This window comes from Amborella trichopoda, chromosome 3, assembly GCF_054954075.1.
Source record: "Amborella trichopoda isolate Santa Cruz 75 chromosome 3, AtrichopodaSantaCruz75HAP2 v2.0, whole genome shotgun sequence".
NCBI lineage: Eukaryota > Viridiplantae > Streptophyta > Magnoliopsida > Amborellales > Amborellaceae > Amborella > Amborella trichopoda.
The window spans coordinates 38,053,762-38,074,318 of record NC_142338.1 but is presented as its reverse complement, the minus strand read 5'-3'; the positions used below and the strand labels follow the sequence as shown (position 1 = coordinate 38,074,318).

The 20,557-nt window shown below is 43.6% G+C and overlaps 1 long non-coding RNA gene across 5 annotated transcripts in view; it reads right to left on the bottom strand.

Moving 5' to 3' along the window:
- Positions 1–220: 220 nt before the first annotated feature.
- LOC110007271 (uncharacterized) overlaps positions 221–20,557 on the bottom strand; it is a 36,079-nt gene continuing 15,742 nt past the window's right edge. For 4 of the 5 annotated variants that reach the window (XR_002280952.2, XR_016052482.1, XR_016052481.1 and 1 more), the window contains 2 exons: positions 5,557–5,663; positions 221–454 (listed from right to left, as the gene is read on the bottom strand). This is a non-coding gene — a long non-coding RNA (uncharacterized LOC110007271). Of the gene's footprint in view, positions 482–5,556; positions 5,664–20,557 lie in introns of all 5 variants that reach the window. The other variant, XR_016052483.1, reaches the window with a different exon arrangement.

The following is a 20,557-nucleotide window of genomic DNA, read 5'->3' as shown; positions in this document are numbered from 1 at the left end:
TGGGAATGGTGGATGTTCCTCTTAAGTTTGGTGATGAAGTGTCACGACCCCAACCCCTACCGTCCTATCGAGCTTGCCGGAGGGCAACAGCGTGTGAAACCGTGACCAAAGGTAGCGAATGCAACTCAGGTGGGAGTGCGCTCAACACTTTAAGAACAATGAAACAAAGCAAACCACGAAGAAAAACAAAACTCTAATCACACAACTACAAACAAAAACTGGACAACCAAGATCCGGACCACATATATATAGAAAAAGAGATCCAAAGGTATTACAAATATGTCCAAGGCTTCAAAGGCCCAATAACATTTACAATACTTCAAAATAGACAAGAACTATGTAGCTACTGCCATCCAAAACATATAATTGAAAATAAGAACTTCCACAAAAACACGGAGCTCCAACAGCCAGTCGCGATCACCAAACCGCCCGTCCTCCATCTGCGGCTATTGCTCTACATATATGAAGATAAAAGAGAAATCTGTAAAGCCCAGTAAATAGATCAAGTTGTCATGCCTTCTTGCTTATGAACATTCTCTCATAACAATACTCAGAGTGTTATGCAATTCTTATAAAACATGAGCCATGTATCAAAATCATCTCCATCAGTGTATAATGCATAATTCATAGTAAAGCAATGACAAATCAAATCAATCATATACGATACGAAGCATATGTCAATTTAGTCATTCAACCGTAAAGTCTTAACAGATCTGCGTATTTAGGCAAGTAACAACAATTGTCAACTAACTCACTCCCTAGTTCCCCTACTCCCGAAGTAGAAGCTCTATCCATCAAGCCAAGCCATTCTCATTGCTTAGGACTTCTACCATCACTTAGGAGGGAAACAATGAAGAATGGGTGACCCATTTCGTAATACCTTCATATACACACAGTCCCCAGCGTGCTTTAGGGCTTTTGATAGGCGGAGGCCTTGCAAGACACGACCTTCAATTATTCTCTAGCTGAAGGGCATTACACCACCAATTGATGACCCATTGTGTAGTGCCCTATACACTTCTTGGGGGGGGTGACCCTCCCATGTGACTCACATCCTAACTCCCTTTCTTACAGAATCTCATAATGCCCTTAGTTGGTGACACCTTCAAGAAAATACCCACCTCAAACTCAAGGTCTCTTCTTCTGTTATCTGTGGAACTCTTCTACCGATTTTGAGTTGTCTTGAGCCTCTCTCGAATCAAAGAAATATTTTATGAGGCCACTTGGACAATTTCTTGCCCTAAAAGCCTTCTTTCACCAATCTCGTCCCAACAAATGGGTGATCTACATTTTAATCCATATAGAGCCTCAAAAGGCACCATCTGATTGCTAGCTTGGAAGCTGTTGTTATAAGAAAATTCAATTCGGGATAAATGATCATCCCAGCTTCCCTTAAAATCATTGACACGAGCCCTTAATATATCTTCCAAAGTCTGAATGGTTCTCTCTGATTGCCCATCTATCTAGGGGAAAAAGGAAGTGTTAAAAGTGAGTCTCGTCCCCAAGGCTGACTACGGACTAACCCAAAATCTCAAAGTAAATCTAGTGTCTCTGTCGAACACGATGCTGACTGGTATTCCATGCAACCTCAATATATTCTTAATGTATAACTGAGCCAGTTTATCCAAGGTGTGGGTCGTGCGGATCGTCAAGAAGTGGGCAGCTTTGGTCAGCCGGTCCACAACGACCCAAATGCTATCATGCCCAGAACTCCTTCTAGGCAAACCAGAGATAAAGTCCATAGCAATGTGCCCCCATTTCCATTCCGACATGGGTAAGGGCAGCAATAATTCGTTACGTTTATGGTGCTCAGCTTTCACTTCCTGGCTTGTCAAACACTTAGAAACAAACAACGCTACTTCCATTTTCATGTCATTCCACTATAAAGTTTTCTTTACGTCCCGATACATCTTAGTACTCCCAGGATATCTAGCGTAACGGGAGCGGTGAGCTTCCTCCAAGATATCTCTCTTCACATCCTCATCATTCGGGATACAAACCCGATCTCTGAATCTCAACAAGTCAACATTTCTCATAGAGAAATCATCTCTCTTTCTTAGCTTCATCTCTTCGAAAATCTTCATGTGCTGGGGTTCCTTTTTTTGTGTCAGTCGAATCTATTGAAAAAGCTGGGGTTCTACCCTTATGCAATCTGTCATACTTACCCCATCACCAAGGGGCGGAGCTAGATGCCATCCCACTACATCCTCTAACAACTTCATCTCTCGGACCATTAGATGAGCCACTGATATCATGGGCTTCATGCTTAAAGCATCGGCTACCACGTTAGTTTTGCCTAGGTGATATTGGATGGTACAATCGTAATCGTTCAATAGGTCCACCCATCTCCTTTGCCTCATGTTCAACTCCTTCTGAAAAAACAGGTACTTGAGGCTCTTATGATCTGTAAACACCTTAAATTGGGCTCCATAGAGGTGTGTCTCCAGATTTTCAAAGCAAATACTATAGCCACAAGCTCCAAATCATGATAATTCTGCTCATACGGTTTCAACTGTTGAGAGGCATATGTAATGACCTTCCCTCGCTGCATTAGTACACATCCAAGCCCTTTATGAGAGGTATCGGTGTATACTGCAAAGTCCATAGTTCCTTCGGGTAAGGTCAGTATTGGAGCTATGGTCAATCTCTTCCTTAGCTCTTGAAAGTTTTTCTCACAGTCATCTGACCACACAAATATCGTATTCTTCTGGGTTAAACAAGTCAAGGGAGTGTTATTTTCAAAAATACTTCTACAAAGCGCCTGTAATATCCTGCTAACCCCAGAAAACTACAAACTTCTGTCATGTTTGTCGGTCGTCCCCACTTGAGTACGGCTTGAATCTTAAAAGGGTCAACTGCGACCCCATCCTTAGAAATAACGTGCCCAAGGAATGTCACACTAGGAAGCCAAAATTCACTCTTGCTCAATCTTGGCATACAACTTTTTTGACCTTAAAGCTTGAAGGACTACTCTCAGGTGCTACTCATGCTCCTATAGGCTCTTCGAATACACCAAAATATCATCAATAAAGACCACAACAAAATCATTCAGAAAGGGTCTGAAAATTCTATTCATCATGTCCATGAAAACAATTGAGGCATTAGTCAATCCGAACGGTATTACTAAAAACTCATAGTGGCCATATCAGGTTCCGAATGCGGTCTTGAGGACATCTCCCTTCCTGACCCTCAGTTGATGATAACCCGTTCGGAGATCAATCTTAGAGAACACTTGGGCCCCTTAAAGTTGGTCAAAGAGGTCTTCAATCCTAGGCAGGGGGTACTTGTTCTTCACTGTTACTTGATTCAACTGCCTATAGTCTATGCAAAGCCTCATGGACCCATCCTTCTTCTTCACAAAGAGAACCAGGGCACCCCAAGGCGACACACTGGGTCGGATGAACTCCTTCTCTAACAACTTCAGCAATTGCTCTTTTAGCTCCTTCAATTCTGCTGAGCCATCCTATATGGGGCTTTAGAGATGAGAGCAATACCAGGGACCACATCTATCTCAAACTCTATCTCCCTTATTGGAGGCAAAGAGGACAACTCTTTGAGAAAAACTTCTGGGTATTCTCTTACCAGTGGTATATCTCTTCTAACTTGGACTGGACATCTCGATTTTCTACCACATAAGCTACGTATCTGACACATCCTTCAGCCAAATGATGGTAAGCCCGAAGGGCTGAAATAAAATGTAAAGGGCGAGCATCCTTGATACCAACAAAGTGCATCTCATGTTAGTTAGGGCATTTAAATGTCACAATTTTATTATAACAGTCAATAATGGCATGGTGTGTAGACAACCAGTCCATGCCCAAAATAATATCAAAATCCTGAATATCTAAAAGTATCAAGTCCATGGGTAGGAAACACCTCTGTAGCAAAACCCCACACTGTTTGTATACCATATATGTTTCCATAGAATCCCCCACAGATGTGCACATTACTAAAGTACAATCGAAAAGTGAAGGTTCAACATTTATAGGACATGCAAAATGAGGTGGAACAAAAGAATGAGAGGAACAAAGGTCAATCAAAATTCTAGCCTCTCTATCACAAACAGAGAGCTCACCTCGGATCACTGAGGTAGATGCATTCGCCTCTTGCTCCGTGAGCGAAAACACCTGACCCTGAGTCTTCGATCTGTCCTCAGGATTCGTCATAGGGATGCTCTTGATTAGGAGGTCAGGCTTGCCACACCGATAGCATGTTCTCGACTTCTTGTAGCATTCAGTCGCAGAGTGGTTGTTCAATCCACAATATGAGCAAGTCGGGCACTGGTTATCCCTCACATCACCCGGGAAGGTCTTTTGGGTTTTCATGTTGCCCTGATTAGGCCTTCCCCTAAAGTCTCTCTTAGGAGGCGACCGAGTCTTCCTCCCAAGACCTCTAGACGGTGCAAACCTTACTCTCCCTTCCCTCCTCAACCAGAACTCCTCACAATCTTTCTCAATCTTCAAGGCTAGGTCCACCAACAAGGAGAACACCTTAAGGTTGGATGACATTACCATTCCTCGGATATTTGGCCTGAGGCCTTTCTCAAACTTACTCACCTTACGTGCCTTTGTGTTAATGATATGGGGCACATACCGAGAAAGCTTTGCGCATTTGGCTGCATACTGTTCTACCGATAGCCTCCCTTGTTGCAGCTCGATAAATTCCACTTCTTTCCTCTATCGGAAAAAATCGGAAAAATACTTCTCATCAAACGCCACTAGGAAGTTCTCTCAGGTGGTCATAGTCCTTGTCTCCACCCAAGACTGCTTCACCGAGCTCCACCAATGCTCAGCGTCCCCTTCCAGCATAAAGGTTCCCAACTGGACTTTTGGCTCATTAGAGCAATGCAAACCTCCAAAAATCTTCTCTACTGGCCTCGTCCATCTTTCTGCCCTTTCTAATCCTCCATGTCTCGAGAATGTTGAAGGCGCAAGCCTTCTGAACCTCTCAATTAATCCACTATGTGCCTGGTCTACGGCAGAAGCAGTCGGGGTCACAGTCCTTCATAATTTGAGTCATAGCCCCAAGCAACTTAAAGAATTCTCCGAATGCCTCCCTGTTCCCATTACTAGAGCTTGAATCGTTGGCACGAGTCCTCGTCATCTTTGACCTAAAACATGAACACCCAGTTACTAGCCTATCCAAAACCAGCCTAAGGACACTTTTAAGACTCTTTAGGCCAAGAACTCTATCCTGGCTTCTCTGATAACATAAATTATCACGACCCCACCCCTACCATCCTATCGTACTTGCCAGAGGGCAACAGGGTACGAGACTACGACCAAAAGTAGCGAATGCCACTTAGGTGGGAGTGCCCTCAACGCTTTAAGAAGAATGAATCAAAGCAAACCATGAAAGAAAAACAAAACTCCAATCACACAATTACAAACAAAAACTAGACAGCCAAGATCCAGACCACACACATATATATATATATATATATATATATATATATATATATATATATATATATATATATATATTCAAAGACCCAATAACATTTACATGACTTCAAAATAGACAATAACTCTATGCCTACTGCCATCCAAAACATACAATTGAAAATAAGAACTTCCTTGAAAATAAGAACTTCCATAAAGCACGGAGCTCCAACCACCAGCCGCGATCATTAAACCGCATGTCCTCCACCCGTGGCTATCGCTCTACATAGATGAAGATAAAAGAGTGAGTTGTAAAGCTCAGTAAATAGATCAAGTTGTCATGCCTTACTGCCTATGAACATTCTCTCATAACAATACTCAGGGTGTTATGCAATTCTTATAAAACATGAGCTATGTATCAAAATCATCTTCACCAGTATGTAGTGCATAATTCATAGTAAAGCAATGACAAATCAAATCAATCATCTATGATACAAAGCAGAGGTCAATTTAGTCATTCAATCATACAAGCCTTAACAGATCGACTTATTTAGGAAGTAACAACAATTGTCAACTAACTCAGTCCCTAGTTCCCTTACTCCTGAAGTTGAAGCCCTATCTATCAAGCCAAGCCAAGCCAATCCCATTGCTTAGGACTTCTACCATCACTTAGTAGGGAAAACAATACCAAATGTGTGACCCATTTCGTAATTCCTGCATACACACACACACACAGTCCTCAACGTGCTTTGGAGCTTTTGATAAGCGGAGGCCTTGCAAGACACGACCCTCAATTGTTCTTTAGCTGGAAGACGTTACACCACCAACGGACGACCCATTGCATAGTGCCCTACACACTTCTTAGGGCGTGCGACCCTCCTATGTGGCTCACATCCTAACTCCCTTCTTATCATCGGGAGTCAGGGAAAGATCTCAATGGCTGGCACAATTTTCACATCATATCACATTACACTACCAACAAATGATCCGTTGTGTAGTACCTCATATATTTCTTATCATATCCTATCACACTACCAATGGATGACCCATTGCGTAGTGCTTCATATCACATATGTGGCATGTCTTATTACAACCATGCAAATTCATCATTTCATAGTAGAGTAGAAGTTCTTTTCATCAATTTATTTCATAACAGAGAATGTCTTATGATAACAAAATAGATCATCACAAAGCATAATTTCGGCACCCGTCTCATCGAGGTCCCTAGCTCAAAAGGCATAATCAGGTTATTTTTCTGATGTTTCACAGTAAACATAGTCCACCTTTAGGGGTGTAACATAAAATTCAGAAGTCATTTAAAATTCAGAAGTCATTTAGACCCAAACCACTTTCATAACAATCTCGGCTCATGAAAAAATGATTTTTCTTGAAGGGGGTGACCCCAAATTTTGGCCGAAAACTTATTAAACTATTTGATATTCTTTGAGTATACATGTTTTTACAACAAGAATTCCAGTGTGACATTCTCATAGAATGATGGGTAGAACTTTCCAATTACAGAAAATTTTATCATAGTTCCAAAACCATTTTTAAAATGGACTTATTTATCTTTTGTTTAGAAGTAGTTTGAACCCATTCTGATATATTTTGGTCGGTGAATAGCTTCATGCAAAAATACATAAAGTTCTTGGAAATTCATTTCATAATCCTGACATACTTTTGAAAATGACATATAACTTTCAAACCAAAAGAGATATTGACTTTTCCACATTAAAATAGATTCAAATGGTTACTTTCTCACAAAATTTCGTGATCAACAGAGATGTTTTCTATTCTCAATCGATCACACAAATGGGAGTCACAGTTCTGAAAAATTCCTGTCTTCTCAGCATAAATTTCCAGTGTGATATTCTCATAGAAAAATGAGCATAACTTCCAATCCACATGGAATTTTATCACGGTTCCAAAACTATGTTTAGAATATATTCACTTATATTTCATTTAGAAGTAGTTTGACTCCATTATGATATATTTTAGTTAGTGAACAGCTTCATACGAAAACATATAAAGTTCTTGGAAATTCATTTCACAATATGACATACTTTCGAAAATGGCTCCTAACTTTCAAACCAAAAGAGATATTGACAAGAGGTCTTTTCCATCTTAAAATAGATTCAAAGGTGTACTTTTTCACATTTCGTGATCAACATAGATGTTTTCAATACTCAATCAATCACACAAATAAGAGTAACAGTTTTGGAAAATAGGGCATATTTTAGCAAGATTTTCGATAGCATACATCCACATCCATATTCACAATCACATTCATATTCATGCATGAATTTCATACTTGATGAACTAAATAAACATGCATCAAATAAAATTATGGAACCATAGAAGCTTGATCTACTTACTTGTACCAAAAGAGACTCCAAGGTTCCTCACACAATTTCCCTTCAAAACGCCATGCTCCAAGGGTGCTTCAAAACGCCATGCTTAAGTCTAGAGAGGAGGATGTGGGTGAGAGAGGGCAACTCATGGAGACGTGTGAATGGGGGGTATTAATAAGCAAAAGAGAGGGGCTGGCAGCATGCAGCTGACAATTGGCATACAAGGGGCATGCATGTGCCACATGGTACACACGAGGCATGCAAGCAATCATGAGAGAGAGAAGTTCCCCTGGACTATCGCTCTCGACAGCATCGTGCTCGGAGGCTTCTATGTTCTGCAGTGTCGCACGATGGGTAATGTGCTCAGTAGTGTGGCACGCTCAGCAGCGTCACGCTTGACGGCTTCCATATTCGGCAGCATTGCGTGCTCAGCATCGTGCTCAAGAGTGTCGCGCGTTCTGCAGCTTTTGCAAGCCAGATCACCCTTGTTGACGACTCGCCGGTGTACTACCAAATGCCGAAAAAGTCTGAGTCCTTATATGGAGGAGATCAAAAAGCGTTGAAGAGCCAAGATTGCTGCGGAAGAAAGGGTGGAGTCTATTTGAGAATCTGGCAGAAAACCAGTGAAATGTTTTGATGCAACTCCGCCGGGCAAAGGTACTATTTCAGCTAAACATAAAAAGGTTTATCATAGGGGTGTCCGGTCGTCTGCTAGATTGGAGGAATGCGGTATCCCGAAATGTGGTTTTTCTGATGCTGTAATTGCTTTCCATGACCCTGTGTACTCATCTTCGTCAACCTCCTCTTCTTCTAGAGATGACGAGCTCAACAAGGCTGTGCTGTTGGAGGAGGTGTACTTCAGTGGTGATCTTTTTGAACCAGGTTCTTCCTCTTATCCCTCCCCTCCTTGTTTTTAATTAATTTCTTATCAAGGATCTAGGTGACCCCAGGAGGAAAATGGATGTTCTTTTTTTGGTATCTAAGTATAAACCAGTGATTTTGGCTTTACAACTGACCAAACTTCTTAGGCCTAATATCTTTGGGGCGAGTGCAGTTAGGGGTTCAGTTGCCGTTAGTTTTTGTGGGATTGATGTAGTTGGTAATTCTGATGGGATATGGGTCATTTGGGATCCTTTGGTTATTCAAAACTTTGAGACTTTTATTAAAGAGAGATTTTTGTTGTTAGGTTTTAATGGTCCTAATTTGGGTTTCTCTTGGGGCTTTATGAATGTTTATGGGCCTACTGTCTCTGCTCTTAAAGTAGGTTTTATTAATGATATGAATGTTGTTATTCAGTCTGTCTCTTATCATGTGGTGGTTGGGGGAATTTTAACCTTATTCAGTGGCCTGATGAATGCTTAGTAGGAATTCCTATTAATACATCGATGAGAATGTTCAATAGTTTCATTCAAAACAATGTATTTTTGGATCCTCCTATTATTGGCTCCAAGTTTACCTGGACCAATAATAGTGTAGTTAATCTTTCAATGTCCAAGCTGGATAGATTCCTGATCTTTATGGATTGAGTAGATGTTTTCCCTTTAGTCTTTGTTAAATCGTTGGCTAGATTATCTTCTGACCATCTCCCTATTTTACTAAGTACGGGGTCCTTAAGAGGTGGGCCGAAACCTTTCAGATTAGAGGTGAGTTGGTTGGAGGAGAAAGAGGTTCTTGATCTCATTGTTTTAACGTATTTTTCTGTACCTTAGTCCTTTATGTGCAATAAAGAAGGAAGCAGGTCAATAAAGCCTACAAAATAAGTGGAAATTTTGACAGTCTCATAATTGCCCTAGAATTGGTCAAGATCTTCATCATCACTCCAGAAGACCAACTGTCAAGTTTCATCGCGATCAGACATGTCTAAAGCAGTGAACACAAGGAAACAATTTCAGAAAAATCGGCCTCTCGCACCTTGAAATGGATCCGATAACTAGAACTATACTTATGATGCATCAAACAGCGGTGGAACCACCACCAATGAATCCGGTAAGGTTGAAAACCCCTATGAGTCAAGTTTCGGCTTAATCGGACACTTCAAGACAAAGTTAGGGGTAAAATACCGAAAAGGGGTAGGCCGCACACTATTCCCATGTGGCCACCCTGCATCAAAACATAATTAAAAGTAGATGTTTTTACATTCATAGGCAGTCACTTTTGGGGCCCATATCTCAATCGATCCGAGTTGGATCACATTCAAATTTGGTGAGCGTATTCATCTCATCAAGACGAGCGATTCGATATGTAGTACGCTCCGAGACGATGCCCTAGCAGAGAGAAAAACTAGATAGAAGTAATTGATCTGTGAAGAAAGTTGCAGAAAATTCAGCAGCAGTACGCCCCACTCCGGTGGCCAAATCACGATGCTCGCATGCCCCATCTGTACGAAACCAATTGCATTATGTGCATAAGGTCCAGGGTCGTCTCTAGTCTGGACCTCACGTATGATGAGTGGTTGAATTTCACACATGGAGGTGTCAAAGCTGCTATAAATTCCGGCCTCCGGATTTCAAGATTCCAGTCAAAAACTCAAGACGACCAAATCTTCGTCAGGACATAAAATTGAGCTACGTTTGTTGCAACGTGATCATGATGGTATGCTCAGTGTGATTTAGCAAAGAAATCACGAAGGAACATGAAGGAACGAGCGCACAATCGATCCAAAATTTTCAAGATTTATCCAAAATTTAAGTTTCATGATCATTACTTAAAAACATGATTCATGGCTCGAAGTTTATATCAAATCGATCGCCATGTCGAGCCCCACAAGAAAATAATCATCTTTCGATCAAACAGGCATCAGAACAACCCCAGATCCGTCATGGAAGATCACACAAGTTCTCGGGCAGCAACAGAGATTGTTCTAGAATTCTACACATTGTTAGGCAGGGGTAAAACAGTCTTTTTGCACCTATTTTAGAATTTCTTTTAATTCAATTAAATTATCTTCAATTTTAGGTAGTTTAGGGCTTACACCCATGTTTTAGCCCAATTCTATATAAGCATGCAAAGCCAAATTGTAAATGACCTTCGGTTCATTTCACACAACGATCAATAAAATTTCTATTTCCTCTTGAACTCGTGGGTGCGTCTTGGAGAGAGAGAGGAGAGAGAAGAAAAGGGCTGGTACCCTTCGGTAAGGTAATTTTCTCAATCCTCCGCGCTCTCTCCTCCCCTCTTTCTCTCTCCTCCCCTCTTTCTCTCTACTATTCTTTCTTTCTCTCTCCTCCTCTCTTTCTCTCTCCTCCTCTCTTTGTCTCTCTTCATCTTTATCTCTCCTTCTCTCTTCTTCTCATCCCTATCTCTCTCTCTCTTCTTCTCATCTCTATCTCTCCTTATCTCCCTTCTTCTCATCTTTATCACTCTCTCTTCTTCTCATCTTTATCTCTCTTTTTGCTCTTTGTCTAACATAGTCGGTGAAGCCTAGCACCAACTACATCTTCTCTCTCTTCTCGTCTAACACAGCTGGTGAAGTTCAGCTCCTACTGCATCTTCACTCTCTTCTCGTCTAACACAGTCGACGAAGTTTAGCACCGAACTATATACTCTCTCTTCTTTTCTAACACAGTCAACGAAGTCTAGCGCCTACTGCATCTTCTCTCTCTTCTCTTTCCAACATAGTCTGTGAAGCTTAGCGTTGACTACGCTTCTCTCTCTTCTTTGTCCAACACAGTCGATGAAGCCTAGCGCCGACTGCATCCTCTCTCACTTCTCAGTCAAGCACAGTCAGTGAAGCCTAGCACCGACTGCATCCTCTCTATCTTCTCTGTCAGTGGGCGAAGCCTAGCGCCGACCGCATCCTCTCTCTCTTCTCGTCTAACACAGTCGGCGAACCTTTGCGCCAACTGCATCATCTCTCTCTTCTCGTCTAACATAGTCAGTGAAGCCAAACGTCGACTGCATCTTCTCTCTCTTCTCTGTCTAGCACGGTTAGCGATGCTCAGCGCCGTCTGTGTTCTTCTCTCTTTCCTCATATTCTTCTTTTTCTTTCTTTCTCTTCCCACTCCTTCATTCTTTTCTCTTCTTCTCTTGTCTTACTCTTCTTATGTTTTTTCTTTACCATATCTGTTATTTCTGTTATTTTTTCGTTTGGTTAAAGAGGGGTTGAGATTAGCTTATCATGGTAGTCCTGTCGTCTAGCCATAATGTCATTGTGCCAGAATTATTGTGTCTGCTTTATTGCCACGACAGACTAACCATCGTGTCTAGCTAGTCAGTATCGACATTGACGTCAAATTGTAATCCTATTGAGTCGGTCTGAGTTACCGAGCCCGTTTTACTACTACATCTGGCCAATTACTTATCAGCTCATTCACTGTGTTCATCTCCCCTCCTGGTCAAATTCTACTCTCCCCCATCTTTCTTCTCTCATTCTTCACTTCTTCTTTTGAATGTGCATGCTTGTGTACGTTCACCAAAGAGGCAAGGTGAGCTCTATTGACCCACTTGCCTTATAATATTTGTCATATATGTGTGATTGTAGAAAACAGGAGAACACAAGCCAAGGGAGGCGATTCCAAACCAGTTTTATTATTGAGGGGGCTTTCTTCGTGATCTAAGAGGGCGCCCACGCCAGCCAGCCCGAGTAAGTTTCGAACCCACCTTAAATTCTTCTCTCATCGGTTGGTAATACATGCCCTTGTTTTTAGACGAGGTTCTCGAGAGAGCGATCTCAAAAGTCTCAGGTCTCCCCAAAATTCGAGATGCATGCTGCTCGATCATCCAGATCTAGAGGGCGAGATCGAGGTACTTAACCAGCTTGGCGACTCCACAGGGGACTTACTACCGGTAGTCAGATCGTACTTGTTTGGCTAAGTTTCTCCTTTCTTTTTCTTTATTAACACATCACTTATGGCTGTTGGGTTCTATAACCCATTCATCCGGATCTGAGATTTTCTCATCCTTGCATTCGCGAGTGTCCCCAAGGAACAAGTTCCTTTATTTTCGTTCCTAACCCTTCTTTTGAGCAAAGACCCAGAGTCTAGGTCCCAGGTCTTAACCTAGATTGGGTTGAGGAGGGACCAAAAAATCCCTAACTCCCCATCTCCATGCTCTGGTGGAACCTCCACCAAGGCACCCTGCATAGGTGACGCACACGCCATCGCTCACAGCATGCACCCAGCCACTGACAAGTCTTTTGTCGGTCGTGTTTCCAAGGTACGTCGATAGGCTGCCCAATCCCTCTTTGCAAGGCAAGCAAGTTGCCATTGCATCTGTGGGTCGCTGCAAGGCTACCCCCCACATTCCTGCACCACAACGAGTCTCTATCCCTAGAGGCTCAACATATAGAGGAGGAGACCTTGCAGTCTCCACCCCTCACACACATCACAAGGCTTGTGGGTCACCCACTCAAGCCACAACTCGGGGCAACCCTTGCGCTACCTCGAGTCAGCATCCAGGATTAGACCTCTCAAGGCCAGGTTCGGCACACACTACTCACATGCATCTTACTACTCGGGGCAATGCCGTCATTACGTCAACTCTAGCACACAGGAGACAACCTCCTCGTCCTCCTACTCAGCACACACAAGTGCACCCTGTAAGGGGCAGGCCCCCACTTGTTCCCTTACAGACACCTGCTCAAAGTTCTCAGCTTCCTAAGGCCAGACCACTTGCTTGAGCCCGAGCTGACCCCTAGGTCACCCGTGATCCTTCTTCAAGGGGCGCACACGCGTCACCATTTCAGACAGCCCCTCGCCCTCGACTCAGGTGTCCTCATGAGTCAACCATGATGTTGCCTGCTCCTCCATCTTCGAGCAAGCACCTTCAGCCTTAATACTCGAAGACCTTCCCCAAGAGTACCATCCTGAACCAACCTTGTCATTTGACTCATATCTCTGGAGCCCACAAGAGAGCTCGGGGCAAAGACCTGATGGAAGATCAAGTCCTTCATCCTCCCCGACCCAAGATGACTCCAGCCCCTGGTCCTCATCCTTTGTCGCACCTGATGGAGACAGCTCTCTTGTGCAAGAAGAGTCGACCAGCCACAGTCCCGATCGCAGTTTTGGCATGAGGTCCATCAAAACCTCGAGGCTAAATGTGATAGGGGTCTACGAATTCTCACCAAGCAAGTCACCGAGGCGATCAGGGTAACCAACTTTGATGACCCTCTTCGCTTGAACCCCTTTTACCCTCTTCAAATGATGAGGCCTGAAGAAAAGCTCCATGAGCTCTGCACAATGGTTAATGTTGTAGAAAGTGACCCAGCCCTCGTCAGCCACGGTCCCAAGACCATCGAGAACCGGTCCTCACGCGATTGGTATACAAAAGTCGAGTTCAGTCAGGGCACGTTGACCCCCCTACTGACTGATCTGCCCCGTGAGACCCGTCAAGCTCGCGATCCTCAACTGCAGCTAAGGTTGATCCCCTAAAGAAATAGTCAGCGTGATGGTTATAGATGAACCCGACTCATAAGAAGACCGCATGAACAAGTTTGAGGATATGGTGCGCGCGATGAGGAAAAGATCGATCGTATAGACGCCGCACGCCAATCAGCTAACCATGAGGTCAATTCCCATCACTCTGATGGTGCACCTCCAAGGCAGCCCTGTCCCTCTGCCTCATAGGACAATTTTGTCCCTCACTCCGTCTCATAGGCAGCCATTGATGCTATGGTGACCCATAGCTTACAGAATAGGCAAATTCCGAGGATACAAGGCGCAACGACTTATCAAAGGTCGTACCCTTCATGTATTGACTAGATGTTGTTTCCCTCAGATTACAAGAAAGGGAAGTTTCCCCTATTCAACGGGAACACGTCCCCGAATCAGTATATTGTCCACTTTCAAGCAGCATGTCAAGAAACAGCGGCTGATGGGAGACTCCTTCTCCATCAGATTGTTGAAACCCTTGAAGGCCCAGCAGTTCAATGGCATGCTCGACTTCCCTCGAACTCGGTATATACATGGGGAGAAATGGAAAAATTGTTCTATCAACGCTTCTATGAGGTCAAGAGAGAGGTTCAAACCATCGAACTTCTCACCCTGACTCAAGACCCTGATGAACCTGTGCACCAGTTCATATTAAGATGGAGAGATTTGGCTGCTCGTCATCCTAATCTATGCCCGAGAAGGAAGTAGTCCAAACTTGCATGCAGAACATGCGACCCGTGATCGCTCTATATGTCGAGGCCTCTAATCCGACGTCTATGTCAGAATTGATCTCTAAATCAGTCCACATAAAAAGTCTACCACACCACCACGGTGGGTCACGACAATCGTCTGCAAGCTCAGCGAACCACCGGGGCAATGGTAGCTCTCGAAACAATACATGGGGCAGCTAACATAAAGGAGATATCAGTGCAATCGTCACAGTCATTGATCCAAAGAAGAATCCCTCTCAAACTTTGGACCTCTCCAAACGAGTGGGCACGGCAAAGACAGCTCCCCAGGCAGGCAAGCCACAACAATCGTACAACCGAGTACCCCCGCCGACCAACCTTGATCGGGGTGATTATTTCACCAACCATAGGAACAAGGTCTACCCCTTTGAGAAGGAATGGGTCCTTGCGCTGTTCCGGTTATTATTGGAACAAAATATGATTCAGCTTCTAGAAGCCAAGTTCCCTGAGCAAGTTGGCCTTGACACTCAGGCGAATTATTGTGCTTACCATCGAAGGATCAATCATTGCTTACCGTCGAAGGATCAATCATCCCACAGATGGCTGCTACACGCTTAAAGATATTATCGAGGCCCTGATTCAGAAGGGTCAGATAAACCTTGAAGACTTAAAGAAGGCCTTCGAGATAGCTGAAGCCTCCCATGCAGTAACTATCCAAGAAGAAGATGAAGCCCCTGGCATCCTTCACACCTTGTTTGTTATAATGCTTCAGGAAGGCATAATCACATTGAAGCAGGCAAGGCAACCCCAACGCCTTGATAAGGGGACCGAGGACTATTGGTGCTCGTATCACCAGATATGGGGTCACTACCTGTGGGAATGCACCAGTTTCCATGATATATTCACAAAGAAAATGCGGGAATGTCAGGAGTTTTACAACGTCCCAATAAGTGACCCCCAAGCCATTGTTCCGCTAATACAAGAGGACCTCCCAACACAGACTCTGTTGAACCCTTGACTTCCCATCTATGCATAGTCCACCATGGGCGAAGCAGACTTAAGTCCTTAAGACGAGAAGTAGTTCACCAAGCTAAGGTCGTTCACAAGCCTAGATCAAAAACCACCTCAGAAAATCATAGGGAGACGGGCACCAAGGGCTGCTCGCCGGAAAAACAAGATGGTTCAACCACCACTTGAGCAAGAATTTCTCAGGCCCCTTTCCCCACTGACAATTTTATTGGATTTCATTCTTGGCACTATCCTCCTTCCATCTCATCGAGAGGACCTCTTAGAGTCATCTTCTACTCAGAGCACGTTCAATGAGGGTGACAATGTTAAAAGTACTCCCAACAGTCTAAGCATGGGAAAGACCTAAAAGACCCCCTGCACACCTCCGACCCGAGTGATGATGCGAAAAGCTACCCAGATCGGTCTGATGAGGGGAACAACCTTAAACGTCCCCCACCTTCTAACCCTTCTCCGTCTTCTTCTTATGCTTCTCATCCTTCCTCTTCTATGTCTCTTGCATGTACAACCTCGATATGCTCGGACTTCGAGGCCCTCTACAGAGAATTCAAAGGGATCAACATAAGCAGGATGCAATGGAAATGATTGAGAAAGACCCTGGCACAGACAACAGGATTCCTAATAGTTGCTGATGCCCTGGCAGCTAAAGCCAAGTCAGAGCCACCTTCTTTAAAGAAGCACAAAAAGTTGAAGCCAAAGAAGTCCCAGTGGCCCCTTGAGCCCGACTTTGAGCAAATACTGAGAGAGTTAAGAGGGCAAAGTTTCTATTCTCAGGAAGCTTGCCACATGGTACAAGTCTATGAAGCATCAGCCAGGACAGGGCAAACACTGCACGCACCTATACAAATAGTGTGTGATTCATACGAAGACGCTTCCTGCCCAACCACCGTTGAACCTCAATTTCCCTCTAACTTTCAATACAAGCTTCTTCAGCCTGATAGGCTTTCCACGTTTCAAGTTGACCTTTTTGTCCCTAGGTTCGAGAAAGGCACAAAAATCGTGACCTACTCTGGGCTCCTATTGGAGGTAGAGATGTCAAGATCATGGGTCTCTACACTTGAGGTTGATGAAAGACCCCTGAAAGCAACGCGGAGGAGTTGCAAGAAGCCCTAGAAGAATGGAAGAAGGCGGTCAAACTACTGCTGACGAGCTCAAAGAAATAAATCTAGGTGATGAGGCTGACCCTAGACCTACTTTTATCTCGGCAAATATGTCTCCAAAAGAGAAAGAAGATTTCACCACTTTCTTGCGAGCAAATCGAGACGTCTTTGCCTGGCATTACCATGAGATGCTTGGTTTAGACCCTCAAATCGTCATTCATAGTCTCGACATTGACCCGACTGTCAAACCTGTCAAACAAAAATCAAGGAGGTTTAGGCCTGGCCTCGAAATGCAGATAGATGTCAAAGTGACCAAACTCAGACAAGCAGGCTTCATTCGTGAAGTCAAGTACCCAAAAAGGCTAGCAAATGTCGTTCTAGCCAAGAAGAAGAATGGTCAAATTAGGGTCTGCATTGAATTCCGCGACCTCAATATCGCCTATCCCAAGGATGACTTCCCATTGCCATTCACCGAGATGCTCATCGACTCAACGTCCCACTGTCAAATCTTTTCCTTCATGGATGGGTACTCCAGGTATAACCAGATACGGATGGCGCCTGACGATGAAGAAGCCACTGCATTCTTAACTTCAAAAGGGGTCTTCTGTTACATGATGATGCCTTTTGGATTAATGAACCTTGGTGCCATATACCAGAAAGCAATGACTACCATCTTCAAAGACATGATGCATAAACAGGTAGAGTGTTATGTGGATCACGTTGTAGTAAAATCCGAGCAAAAGGATGCTCACATGAAAGACCTTGAAAAGGTATTTGAGTGACTACATCCTCATCAACTTAAAATGAACCTACTGAAATGCGCTTTCGGCGTGCGTTCGGGAAATTTCTTGGGATTCATTGTCAGACATCGAGGGCTTGAGGTTGGGTCAGTAAAGATCAGGGCAATCCAATAAATGTCATCACCGACTATACTTCAAGAATTGCGCTCCCTTTAAGGGCAACTGGCGTACATTTGCCAGTTCATTTCAAATCTTTCAGGTCGCTGTAAACCCTTCACACACCTGTTAAAGAAGGATACCCCATTCATTTGGGATGAACCTTGTCAGGCAGCTCTTGATTACATCAAACAATATTTACTCAACCTTCCAGTGCTCTCTACACCTGTGTTGGGAAAACCCCTTATCCTATACGTGACTGCTCTAGACGAGTCATTTAGGGCATTGTCAGCACAAAAAAATGACAAGGGAAAAGAAACAGCATTGCATTATCTCAGCCGTAGGATGCAAGGGGCTGAGAAGAATTATCTCCCTATTGAGAAGATGTGCTTGGCCTTGATCTTCGCAGTACAAAAACTTCGTCATTACTTACTTGGTCATGAAGTGAAACTTATATCAAAAGAATATCTTGTGAAATTTCTCATGACATGCCCATGCTTGTCAGGACGCCTTGCTAAGTGGGCATTACTGCTAATGGAATTTGACATCACGTATGTCCCATAGAAGGCCATCAAGGGCCAGGACTTGGCTGATTTTCTTGCAGCACACCCCATACCGGCAAAATCTCCTCTATCAAGCGACCTCCCTGATGAAGAAGTGTTACGTGTTGACGTTGCTCATGCATGGGAATTATACTTCGATGGAGCCTTCCAATTAGATCAAGGAGGCACCGGAGTAGTATTCCTAACTCCGAGAGGAGGTCGACGTGGATGATGAGAGAAATATCTTCCCAGAGTGTCCTTCTTATCCATTTGGAGCGCTTCTATCAGCTAAGGAATAATTAAGACTAAACAAGAAATGCCACGGAGTCAAGGAGCTAAGGGTTGAAACCAAGAATCAGAAATATTTGACCCAATATACTCGGAAATTGAACAGGTAGAAGATTAAAGAGAGCCCACCACTAGTTTCCTAAACCATGACAGGCTCCCGGAAGATTGTGTCGAACGCAACAGCGTATGTCGAATGTCTACGAAGTATACCCTCCTTGAAGGAGATGCTCTCTTCAGACGACCATTTGACGGTATTCTTCTTAGATGTGTGGACATCCAAGAAGAAAAGAAGGTGTTAGAAGAAGTCCACTCAAGCATTTGTGGACTACACCAGTTTAGTCCTAAGCTTTATGAACGAATACGCATGTTGAGATACTATTGGCCTTCCATGATCGTCGATTCCTTAAACTATGCCAGAAAGTGCCAAGTGTGCCAAATACACTCAAGCCTTGTTCACCAACCTCCAGAGCCCTTACACCCTACAGTAGCATCATGGCCCTTCTCACAATGGGGTATGGACATTGTAGGGCCTATTGACCCTACTTCAGCAATGGGTCATGTTTTCATTCTAGCTACAACAAATTACTTTTCTAAGTGGGCTGAAGCAGTCCCCCTTAAGCAAGTTCCTAGAAAAATAGTGGCTAACTTCATTCCACATCACATTAAATACCGATTTGGGGTCCTTGACCGGATTATATCTGACAATGGTCCCTAGTTTCGGAGCCACCATATTGATCGCTTAGTCGATCAGTTTGGTTTTGAGTGGAAGTACTCGACTATGTACCACCCTCGAGCGAATGGCTTAGTTGAGGCCTTCAATAAGACTTTGTGCGATGTTTTACGAAATCGGTATAAAAAACAAAGAAGAACTGGCATAAGAAGCTTTCCGAAGCGCTATGGGCTTATCATACTACTACAAGAAATTCTAGTGATTCCACTCCTTATTCTTTGATCTATGGGGGTGAAGCAGTTTTACCTCTCGAAATTCAAATCCCTTCATTGTGACTTGCTATTCACCAAGAATAACCAGACGAGAGGAGGCAATGCCCCTTATCAATGGGCGATACCTGAAGAAGTATTATCCGTGGTGGATATTCAAAGGAAAGAGACTCAACGCAAATATAAGCGAGACGGTCCAAACAAAGTCTAACTCTTTTTATTGCAGCAAAAACGAGTTACAAGCTAAAACGCCCATTATTAGAGGACGGTTACAATGCTCTTGCATCTGCAGATAACAGGACGGTTACAAACCAAAATCTGTAGTTTTGCTCTTGCATCGAAGGATAAGAGGATAGTTATAGGCCAAAAGAATTGCTCTCCCATAAGAAGCAAACCCATGAAAGAATTGCTCTCCCAGAAGAAACAAACCCACGGAAGAATTGCTCTCCCAAGCAAACCCACGAAAGAATTGCTCTATTAGAAGAAGCAAACCCACCATGGAAGAACCCTCATCATGAAGAAGAAACGATACCACTTGGAGAGTCAACTTGAATTCATCTGATGAGTGCCGCCATAAGAGGACAGTTACAGGCTAAAAGACGAAGAGAAACCACTCGGAGAAGTTAGCTTCCATTCATCTGATGTGTATATCAAACATACAAGCCAGAGATCTCATTTGTCGTGTATATCAAACATATAAGGTAGAATTCATTCAATGTGTGTATCAAACATAAAAAGCAAGTTGCTCTGGCAAGGAACTGACCTATGATGGAGAGCATACCCTGTTCACAGTGGATGCCCTTCCACAGAACAACTTGGACTTCACTCTTGTGCTGGAGGACTTGGCTTCCAACAGGTATTACAAGTCATGCCTTACCAGCATTCACCACCCTTTGCCAGCCCATGAACATCGTCGTACGTAGCTCATTACTGAGCGCTGCAATTCCTGCATGTAACTTACTGCCACATGAGAGCAG